The sequence below is a fragment of the Mytilus trossulus genome, chromosome 14 (genome assembly GCF_036588685.1).
Source record: "Mytilus trossulus isolate FHL-02 chromosome 14, PNRI_Mtr1.1.1.hap1, whole genome shotgun sequence".
Lineage (NCBI taxonomy): Eukaryota > Metazoa > Mollusca > Bivalvia > Mytilida > Mytilidae > Mytilus > Mytilus trossulus.
This window is the reverse complement of record NC_086386.1, coordinates 5786560-5798649: the sequence shown is the minus strand read 5'-3', so window position 1 is coordinate 5798649 and position 12090 is coordinate 5786560. Positions and strand designations below refer to the sequence as shown.

General features: G+C 31.9%; 1 protein-coding gene across 3 annotated transcripts in view; it reads left to right on the top strand.

Moving 5' to 3' along the window:
- Positions 1-301: 301 nt before the first annotated feature.
- Positions 302-12090, top strand: part of LOC134695687 (protocadherin-9-like) — a 42069-nt gene continuing 30280 nt past the window's right edge. Inside the window, exon 1 of one of the 3 annotated variants that reach the window (XM_063557041.1) lies at positions 302-367. The gene's annotated coding sequence lies outside the window, so the exon portion shown is untranslated. Of the gene's footprint in view, positions 368-3903; positions 4410-11025; positions 11288-12090 lie in introns of those variants that run through there. The other 2 variants (XM_063557037.1, XM_063557039.1) reach the window with 2 other exon arrangements.

Below are 12090 nucleotides of genomic sequence, written 5' to 3'. Positions count from 1 at the left end.
ATTATCCACGGTACCTTCAAATTGTGCGATAAAAACATTCCTTCGCTATCAGTTAATTATAAATTTAAAAATTCGCCGTATTTTTAAACTTTTCTTGCCTTCGTCATTATCAAACTTGTAAAACAGGACAATTTTCTAATTTGATCATTATAATATTGAGTTGTTTTTTCAACCTTGATGGCGTGATATTTCAATAATTATCTTATTAGTGACGGACGATATTATAATAGTTATGAAGAACTCTAATTTCCAATCTGAAAGCATGTTGTTTTTCAGATCACGGGCATGTGACTGTGACACGAAACAAAACGAGACGAAGGATTTAAGAACTTTATTTTAATTCAACAATTGGTCTTACAGTAGAATGGTGAGTCTGTTTATATTTTCCTTACAATTTATCACATTTTAACGAATCATGATGAAAATATTAAAATATACATTATAACAATTTTTAGGCTAGAAACAAAATTCTAGATATATAGATTTCAAACATTGAAACTAAAAACGTCTTTAATTATAATAGAAGTTTTTAAAATATGATAAAACCCTATTAAAAAGTAAACTTGAATAAGTTGATGTTTTAACAGACAGTGGTAACTATCACATTTATTAATATTTCACTCATTGCGCAGGGTGCATTTTTGGACAACTTTGACTAGAGATAAATGAAAGTATATTTGGTCGAGATATTAACCGATACAATATAGGCTCCTTTTTTTTTAACTGAATAGGTTTATTTTTGCCGCCAGATTATTTTTTCCTCGGAAGATTTTGTTTTCTTCGACAAGCGTTTAAAAGGACTATCGTCCGTACAAAGTGAGGGAACAACTATTTTGTACTATAGTATACTTCAAGCAATATAACACCCTTGCTTCAAGACAAGTAAACGATTGTGTTGAGCAAAAACAGGTCATTGAGCAAAAAAGAAAGACACGGTATACATGCATCATGAAAAAAAAAGAAAATGAAGGCGTTCACTCATAAATATAGAATTATCATATGTCTAATCAAACCAACAAAATCTTTGACTAGTAATTCAAAGTTACAAGCACACAAGAACGGCTGGCTGTCTGGTTATTGCCCCTGCTCATTATTTGAGACAGAACCGATATAAGATAGGATATGAGCATTGAACGATATATACATTTTCGTTGTGTGGCATACACCAGAAACTAATTTATTGTACATCCTAGTATTGAGACTAGTGTCAGTTATAGTGAAATACAGAGTTTTGTAAATTCTGAAATATATTTCGCTGGATTACTGTTGACAGCCACGGGTTTCTGGCTGTTGTTTCTGCTGATGTAATTCTTGTTTTATTGCATTGTAAAATGTCGATATGGAACATACGGTTCTTTTCTGAATTTTACTTAAAATATTTATCAATTTATATAGCAATTACACAAATAACCCAACATCTATATCAATGTAAGCAAACATTTCCCCTTCAATTATTCCACTTAAAACTACCAATAAAGATGGACGTTCGATAACATTTATTTGCCTTATCGGTATTTGGGGATATCATGGCGGGCGTTGCTTGGTCATCGATAAAACATTTTTATGACCCTGTTGATTAGTGGTCGACCATGAAAAGGGACAAAGACTTCGTCAATATTGAACTTTCACACAAACAGTGTCACGAATGAAATAAAAATGATTATACTGATTAACATCTTTGATTTCGCGGTATTTTAAACTAGAGCCTTTCACCTTCATAATCTGTATCGTAAATCTAACTGTCTCCAAAAGCCTCAGAAAAGCTTACTTTGTTGTTCCCCGAGTACATCACTACAGCTAACGACAAACCCTCAGAAAACAGTGTAAAACTCGTGGAAATGTTCTATAAATATTTAAAAGTAATATTAAGTATAAGCTAGTTAAGTATGAACAGAAAATATATGTCAGTCATAAAAGTCTCAGATTTCAGTTTTAAATCAAGCCGAAAGTGAGAGTCGTGCTTCCCGATCCAAACCCGATTGTAAGATTTGATAAACTTTTAAATATCACGAATATGAAAATTTATAAAAGTTCTTCAGAAGCTGCATGGCTCTATAAATGAAATGTGACGATAACATATAAACTTGGCATGTATATATGCTATATATATATATACAGAAATCATCATTAATTAAAGCATAATCCATTATAATCATCGATGAAGTTTCAAATGTTTCACGGTAGCTGCTAACTATTTATACATCCCTGGTTTTTGAATATCAAGGTTTGAGCGTTCCTGCATGGTGAAGACTGATTTTGAAAATCGATTTGGATGAATAATATTGTTTTTAAGAAAATTGGACGAAATATTAATTAGAATCAAATTCAAAGTAATATATGTACGACCTTGAATGATATTAAAAACCAACATGATCACCTCTGTGTGGTCAGTTTTCATGATTAATCAGCTTGTCATTAATGCCACCTTACATATACCGCAAATAAACACTTTACGGAACATGTCAACAATCGTCGAGACTTATATTAACTTCGATTCACAACAATATATATATATATGATATGATATGTTACAAGTCAAAAAGGGTACAACATCACCATTAAATAACTATAAAATGAACAAATATTAGATATTTCGGATAACAGATATCCTTCTTCAATAATAGCACGATGTCAAATGAATCATGTCAATATATTCAAACCGAGAAACTTTTTCTAAATCTTGAATTTATAAAATTTAAGCGAAAACCACAGACGCTGATATACCTTTTTGATATGATATGTATATATATATACTTTCCATCAAATTTGAAAATGCGCGAATTTGTAAAACATGGTGATATTTTAAGAATATTTTGAAGCGAACGTACATGTCATTTTCCGAATATCCTAAGTTTCTATTTTAGTTCAATCTTGAAATTGTGTTAGACCTTTTCTATTTTGGTAAAGAGTAGCTTTAAAGCGTACAGTTAAATCTACAATATAAGTTGAATTTGAACTGTAGAATAAGACTCACCACTGGGTGTTATCTTACATGAGCAGCACGACTGTTGCCACACACGGATCAGGATCTGCTTACCCTTACGGAACACCTGATATAACTCCCAGTTTTTGTGTTTTATGTTTGTCTGTTTGTCTTTATTATTTTTAGTAATGGTGTTGTCAGTTCATTTTCGACTTATAAGTTTGCATGTCCCTTTGGTATCTTTCGCCTATCGTTTACACCATACTGTCCAAGACAAGGGGAAGGTTTGTTGCCAGAAAACATTCCTAAGCCCGGCTCATTCGTTCTTGTTCTTTTATAGCTTACTATACGGTATGGGTTTTATTAAGTGTTGCAGGTCGTATAGTGACATAAAATGTTTGTTAAGTATATCACATAATTTGGTTTCTGCGTGTGAAGAATTGTCTCGTTGGCAATCATAATCTTCTTATTTTTATAAAAAAACAATCCGTATTGATCTGTAAATTATCTTATGTTGAAATTATTTATTAAAAAATCGAAATTGTTTTACTCTCTTTATAAAAATAAAATATTAACGCAGCCACAAATGACTGGTCAATAAATGCAAACTCAATTTCTTTTACGTCGAACGGTTGGGGGCTCAATTATTTCTTTGAATTCTCCTGATTTATGCAGTCGGGAGCACCTTTGGCAGTCTGCTGCATCTTGCACTCGATACTCTCTGTGGTCACTTTTAACGAGTTGTTAATTCATTAGCGCTAATCACATTTGCATAAATTACATTTTGTTTACCTCTGGTGTATTCTCTGATTTCGTTAATAAGAAATAATACCGGAGTCAGAGACGGATGACAGCACAAGCTGTGTCCGGATCAGGTATAAAAGTGTCAGCTATCTTTTTTCTCTTGTTGTAAATGGATTATTTTACAAGTTAAATGACAACATCCATTTATTAGGATTGAACGTAACATCAATAATTTGTTGACCTATTTTCCTATATAGTTTGTCATTTAAGATTTTGGTTGGAAAACCGTAATCATAGTTTTTAATTTTTCTTGGAGATCTCGAGTTGGAGGTACTTTATTTCATATTAAAAAATTCTATCGGTCAAGATCACACATTTGTACAGGAATAAATATAAGATAAGACGTGTGGAGGTAATGATATATCTGGTAATTAATTGAATTAACTGCAGACTGCATGGTCATTAGTGTTTATAACTGAAGAACATCCAATGGTCTGGAGTATTGACCAATGGACAGTTCAGTGAGATGGACATAACACAGAGAGAAAACAAAAAGAAAAACATATTTCAATAGATGATTCTTTAATGTGATATGAAGCGGACTGATACGATTAAAGATTCATTGATAGGGTGATACCAGATGGAAAAATTATGAAAATTTGATTTAGTGTCATTATAAACTGTAATAGAAATTTTTGAAAAGAAACAGCACTTCAAAGAATGAATGAATGAACGACAAAAGGTAAATAGTTTATGAATGTCAGATTTCTTATTTAATAAGTTGGATTGTCACCATGCAGTTAACTATATCGTGTAATGAACGGTATTTTATAGTTTATCTGAAGTTCATCAGAAAAGTCAATTAAACATATAATTGTGTTGAGGGGTTGGGCTAGCACCATGTAACACAAACTTCAAATGATGTCGTCTGCTCCATGCACGCGATGTCTACATCATTCTAAAGAGTCTTCCCTTTTGTCACCGAGAATGCGTGAAAAATATCCAATATGTACAAATTCGATTTTGTGATGTAAATGACTTCATAAAAGAATTGATCTAAGACATAAATATACGAAAAAGTCGAACGGTATACAACGAACATTTAAAAAATCAATTTGACTCTTAGAAGACCCCTCCCCGAAAACTAAGTAAAAAACCAAACTAGCAACAAAAAGATTCATTTCTCTGCGCTCAATACGTGTTTTATTCCAACTATTTTCTAGTTTCAGATATATATAAATACGTTTGATTGTGTTTATTATTTCAATTTTGCAAGTTTTTTTTTATGTGTTATTAAAACGAAGACAGAGCACCTATAAACATTTAAATTCGGTTAGTAACAAACTGAATGTCTTAGACATTTTTTTCTTCTTCGATACTACACTCGGTCTTTAAATGGGTAACGTATGACAAAGTTTGCATTTAAGGTGGTATGGGAGTCTAAAATAAAAATGATAGAATTTGTTCATACTTTGCCAAAATGTAGTATCTATTGATACATGTTAAAAAATATTATAAAAATGATAGGTCACCGTGCATTTTTTCAAGCTACAGGTCGTGACAAAATGACACATTTTGTATGGATTATACAGGGAAAAACACCATTTTGTGAATAGAAACTTAATGAAATGATAGAATTGTAAAATAAATTAGGAAAATATAGCTTTCAAACAATGCTTTGATAATATCAAAAGAAAAGATAGGGTCACCGTGCGTTTTTTCCTTCTAAAATACAAAGTAGGAAAATTCCATGAACAATCCAACAGAAAATGCACTGTTTTAGAGTTACCTCCCCTTAAAATGACAATTTCAAAATATTTAAAAACAACCAAAAATAATCTACACTTGTACATATATTTATATTTATAAGTTATATTCTTATAAATTGGATCTTTTAAATGTAAAAACACATGAAATATCTGCATTCTTGCATCAAATTTTGCTAATTTGATAGAAAATATGGACCTTAGATTCTCTGTTTTTTTACAATCCAAGATGGCAAAAGACACCCATACCACCTTAAACTGACCATCATGATACGAAATATTTTAGTGATTGCCCCACCATTTGTTAAAATTTATGGGGTAATAATTCAGTCGTTAAAGTCAATATTTATTTCATGTACAAATGTATGGACTCTGCTGTCAGTCGATACAATTAGGGGTTTATTGCACGGTAGTCATGACCGTGATTAATGGACGAAAATCGTCAAATAAATTGTTTTATGTGTTGTATTTCTGATTTGTAAATATCAATTATTTAACCAACTTTTACTTGTCCATTCATTAGCAACGTGTTTATGCCCGACAAAGGGACGGGCTATAAACCCTAGATCTTCTTCAAAATGTCTTAGAAGTTAAAATATGAATAAAGAGTGTTAGTTGTATTTTTTAATTCAAATTTTACACGATATAGATATCCAAAATCTTATATATGGTGTGAATCTCTGTTTTGTTGTTAAATAAGTTCGCCGCAATAATTATTGTCCCGTCCTAGAAATCTGTATTTCAGTTGCCGTCATCTTCTTACTGACTGATGTATATGGTCTTTTCGTTTTATTGCATCTAATTACCAGAGTGTAATTGATATCTCTTTATTTTATTTTTCACATTTAGTTTATTGTTGAGTATTTTACATAGTTCGAGGGTATACTGTTTAATGTGTTATAGATATAATAAGATGTGATATGAGTGCCAATGGGACAACTCTCCACCCGAGTCACAATTTGTAAAAGTAAACCAAGGTTTTCAATGCGGATCTTTGGCTCACACAGAACAGCAAGCTTTATTTTATATCATGGGTTTAATCATGTTTACATAAAAGGACCTTTGAAACTTTCTTGTATAAAAATATCGAGAAACGAAATTCTTGCCAATGAGACTGCGGAATCATTCAGCATGTAAAACCAAAGACCAATGATGTCAACAGCTGCATGCAGTGCACCGTATACGGCTTTCAGTGTTTATACGGTACCAGTTAATTAAACTCTTATGATACAGTATCAGTTCGTAAACTGTAAGAGGCAAATTATGAGGGAAGTGTTTAAAGACCTTGACTGGCTAAACAGTCCTCGCACGACCGGATAAGAAGCCATCCATAGACCTTTTATATACGGCATATAAATATACCTTAATGGTTAACCATGGACTTTCTACACGATCAAAAGGGAGACTTGAAATACATGATAATGAAACCTAACGAATCAAATATCCAAATGTTACACCGAGAGGTATCTTACATAATTGTAGAGTAAACTTTGTTCATTGTTGAAGGCCGCATGCTGAACTAGAGTTGTTAATTTCTGTGTCATTGGGTCTTTTGTGAAGAGATGTCTCATTGGCAATCACAGGTCACATCTATATTTTTATATTTATGTATTTTCCGTCTCAAAATAGAATAGGAACACCGAACAGTCTTCATAGGACCATATTTACAAAGTACAGATTTCGAACTGCGGTGGTCAGCTCAAGCTTTATTTAATTACAGATCATTTTATGGTGAAATGAGCAATCACAATTATAACCAGCTTAATTTCAATTAGTCAGGTTGCCTGTTGAGATTGACCAAATCATCAATTCAATAAATTCTATAACTGAATAGGAGTTAAAAGCAGCATAAAAACCTCTTCTTGACGCACTGCTGGTGTAGGGTCAACAACCAATTGTTATCCATTTTCATTGTCGATTGTGGTCCTATTGTCATACACGTTGCATGTGGAGACAAACATAATGTTCATTCTTTGCCTTTCGCCATCTTGTCACAAACACTTAAAGTCAAATGAGAACTGTGCATGGTTCCTGTTTATATCATAGCACTTTTATATTTTAATTTGGTAAAAGAATAATAAAACAACTTTTAATACAAGCGTTTGAAGTTACGATCTGTCGGCGGCATACAGTATACGAGATTTGATTGTTGTACCTCTCGTATATCGTGGGAGAAGACCGCCCAACATTGAAACTTTTATTCCATTTCTTAAAATGCAGTATGCTTTGCTTGCCTCTTTTTTTATTCATTTTTACATCCGTAATGCTATTCCATGTTATATTTGGTCGGAAAAGAGGGGGATGGTGGAAAAGAGGACCCACTTACAAGTTACTGTTCATGGGGCAATTACAAATAACTGTACAGATCACACAGTTGCGCCAGTTAGCAAAATATTAGTAAATCCAGACGTCAATTCTATACGGATTTATATGTGTGTGTATCAATTCGTTGCTTAAGTCGCGGGAAAATATATTTTTTTACTTAATGCTACATCTGATTGTAACATGTTATTTCCTGTAGGAAAACATAGGGGCTTCATATACCATGTGTACATGTTTACTTAAATTTAACAGACTGTCTATGTTTCAATAATATCCTTGTTGTTGAATGAATAAAAAAACAACAAACAAACAAAAAATATTGCTCTTTAGTCCAAAACATTCCTTCAATACACGGCTAGGTGACCAGGAGATTTATTACATGCCTGGTTCCTTGTTCAGATGATAAATGAACGACACGGTTTACGAGATCTATGTCGAAATACATTTAACTTTGATGTTTGATTGAGATAAAACAAAACTATGTTTACTTTGTACTGAAAGTTATTTTATGTTTTGGAATTTCAAAAAATATATGTTATGTCCTAACTGAAGAGTCAAAGTCTGAACCGATTTGTCTATTGACTGCACAAACGGTCCTTCAAACGTTTGTATAAAGTTTTCAAAAATATTATTTGAACTTTTTAATATATATCATATTGTCCACTTTTTCACAATTAAATTTTCATATTTAGATATTGATGATTTCAAAATCGATAATTTAAAAAAAAATCCATATTGTCAATCCCATAATTATAACCATTATATGTTTGACACGGAATGAAGACAACAAAGAGGTCATGCAAACATTTTCCACCCGACAGAACAGAAATGTAATAAATGGTCTTAGAGAGTTCAGTCCAGTGAAAGTGTCATATTTATCTCTATACTTTGTGGTCCAATAATATGTGGTTTTAGGGTCGTTATATAGTTGACATATCGCAAAGCAGAATAACTTTCGTTATTTTCGAATGTGTCCATCTCCTGTTTTCTTCTTTTTCTTTTTCTTTTTCTTTATACAAAATACATATTTACTAAATTCGCCTGCCATTGATATTTTAACACAGTGGCACAGTCTTTCCGTCACACCGGTAATTGATATGGTGGACGTATGTATAACTCAATCTTAAGGACTCTTTTCAACGTTGACGGTTTGTCTTTTTGTCGCTTTTCTTGTTGGCCATTTTATGTAGGTTTATTAAAACGAGAATAGCGAACATCCTTAAAGGGAGATTTTTCCATTGCACCACAATCTATTTTCACCAATATTATGTTTGCGCTATTCGTTTTAAAACTACTTATATAATTAATATATATCATTCATCTCTTGCGTTGAATTTCGACTGCGAATCATTTAGTTAAAAGCTAATTGTAATAATGACGATAATGCCGTCCTCGTACCCCTTTTTTAAGTGGATATTGTAAGTATGTCGATCAGATCACATTTATAAACAAAATTAGGCCATTTTAATGTAGTTTTGAAAACAATTTTACAATATAAGTTTGTTATTACAACTTTGAGGAATAATGAAATAAAATAAAGTTTTTATACGCTTCATTGTCTTGCTTGGAATAACCAGATGTCTCTTGCAAAGCACATACCCTCCTTGTAAAGCTTTATAGTTATACATCGTTAATTAATTTTCGTCATTTTAGGCCCAAAACCTGATGTTGTTTATTCTAATACTATTAGAGTACTCAAGAACTTTATATGTAAACTTCAATCAGTCACTTTTCAAGTGTTGCTTTCGGCAAACCCAAAACAAATATGACCCTTATTTCAGGGTCACGAAGGCATTTTTGCCTCTGAATATGTTCAGTCCCAGTTTGAACTCATACTTCTACAATACCTTGCAAATGTCATACAAAGTAAATTATTTAGCATCTTTTCAATTTTTCCAGATTCAAATACTTAAAAGCCAAATTATTCCAAATGGATGGTTCTCAATTCTAATAGTTAAATTATAAACCCAACCTTGGAGTGAATCATCGACCAATTTATACAAATTATTGATATTTTCAGTATTGGACCAAGAAACCAAAAATATCCATTATCAATCAAAGAAGAAGGAATGCAAAGTTTTCCCTTTCACTGAACGGAAACTAATTTAATGTGAATAGTAAAAGAGTAAATAGCTTAATTAATACCTTGTCAAAGGTTTCCCGCGGTTTAGTGTATGGCGGATTTGCATACACCATCCGTTGTGAAGTGACATTTATTTCGAGATGTCCTTTTAGAGCTATTTAATTCAGTACGTGTTAAAAACGCCTGCTGGTCTTTTAAACATTTATTGTGTGAATATATTGCATTATAATGAAGACTACTAAAGAGAGACAACTCTGTCACATCATTGCATAACTAATCACAGTACTACTTTTGAACAGTTTAAATTGGTTATATGGATTCATTTTATTTTAGGAAATGGTCAATCTGTGTTTTGGGTACAATTTAACAGATTCAAAAGGTAAAATTACGTGTTTTAAAGATTTATTCCGACAATGACTTATTTTATAGAAAGGATATATTGATTTGATTTGATTATATAAAATACCCGTATGTGGTCTTTTCTGGATTTCATGTTTTATGCATTGGCACTTATCTTATGGAATTTATTAAGGAGGGAGTCATCGCTACACAATTAATATAAAACATACATTAAGAATACAAGAGATTAAAATATAACAATATTTATCAAAATTTTGAAAATCTTGTCAAGTTAATAATCCAGTTAAGATCTGGGTGGTTTATCCGAATAATCCGCATTAATCATATTACGCCATTTTTTACAACCGTAGTGTTAATCAATTAGTGTTCATTTAATGTCCGACAATAACATCACATACCAGAGTAGATCTTCTTCTTAAATATCCTAACGTAACATTTAAACAGAATAAAAATGTCATAATCAGCTATTCAATATTTAAATGAAAGCAAAAACATCTATTAGAAGAGTTTAATCTCATTAATCCAAAGCCTTAGGTTGAAAAGACGGATTATAGTATTTTCTATCTTTTCCCAGTCTTGTGCATAATGAATTGTTCTCCATGATAATATTTTCATGTAAGTTTCGACACGTGAATAAACATATAGATCTTATACGTAATGAGTTTACACTCCTCTCTCGACAGGAGCCTTAACTTGACACTACAAATGAAAGAATAATATTTATTTTGTGCAGCGTTTCATTTTTCTTTATAGTCGATTCAACTGACTGAGAAAACAGTCGTGAAATACCATGGTAATTGGCGCTGCATAAATGAGGAAAACATCCGCTTTTCTTTTGATGGCGGCAGTCCGTTCGGAACATCCCTCAAGCTACAAAACATAATGTCATGTCGCCTTTTTCTATTCATTTTGTCTAAATAATTGCAGTTTATCTTATATCTTGTACAAACACCTAAATTACCTGAAAACTAGTGGGTATAGAAAAAATTGTGATACATGTCAACTTAGGACAAAAGAGTTACAAAGTTAAGGTGACATCCTTCTGAAGATAACGATCATAAAAACGTTTTTTCCTTTGAAATTTAACAGGTAAGTCTAAGTTTAAATTTGACACCTATAATTAGGTATACGCTTTCTAAAAGTAGAAGTAACAGATCGGCTTTAATGATCGCAATATTTAGTGGTATTGATATCGAATGGACAATTTTTCATATATTTTTTTGGTGTTATTCGAAAAGTAGTGTATTTCTTTCAGTTGAGGTTATTTATGCAATAAATTTCTGATTGTAAAATTCAGGAATTATCGATATATTTATGTAGATTTTACATGAAAATCTTTCATTTTTGCATGCAATTCGAAAATAAGTGTATTTCTTTTAAATGATGTTGTTTTTGCACAACCGTCCAGGCGATTTACTTACCATAAATCTTTGAAGAATTTGTTTTTTACCTCTGAAAACAATCTTTTGGCTTTATAGAATGTAAGGGAGAAAGCAGACAAAAACTAAGCTTTCAACTTCTATGTAACTGATTAGTTCTCAGGCATGTAAAAAACGTATATTCCTGGGCATTTAACATTCGTTGTGTACTTCTGAAATCAAAATAGTTATTTATTTTCGAGGCGTTTTGTTTGTCTGTTTGTAAAACTTGCCACAGACGTTGATCAGAATATGAACATGAGCCTGCGAATAAGAATAGCTATTTTCCTTTTTTGAATTTCTATGCACAGACGTGGTCAAATGCCAAAGAATTTATTTGACCACACGTTCAAGAGTTTCGTTTATTAATTTTCGATTTATATCAATCCAAAACTATGTGTGACAGACAACTGCCGTAACTCTAAAACATTGAGTAGTGCGTGTATCATCGTTCTGTAATTAGTCCGCGCAGGA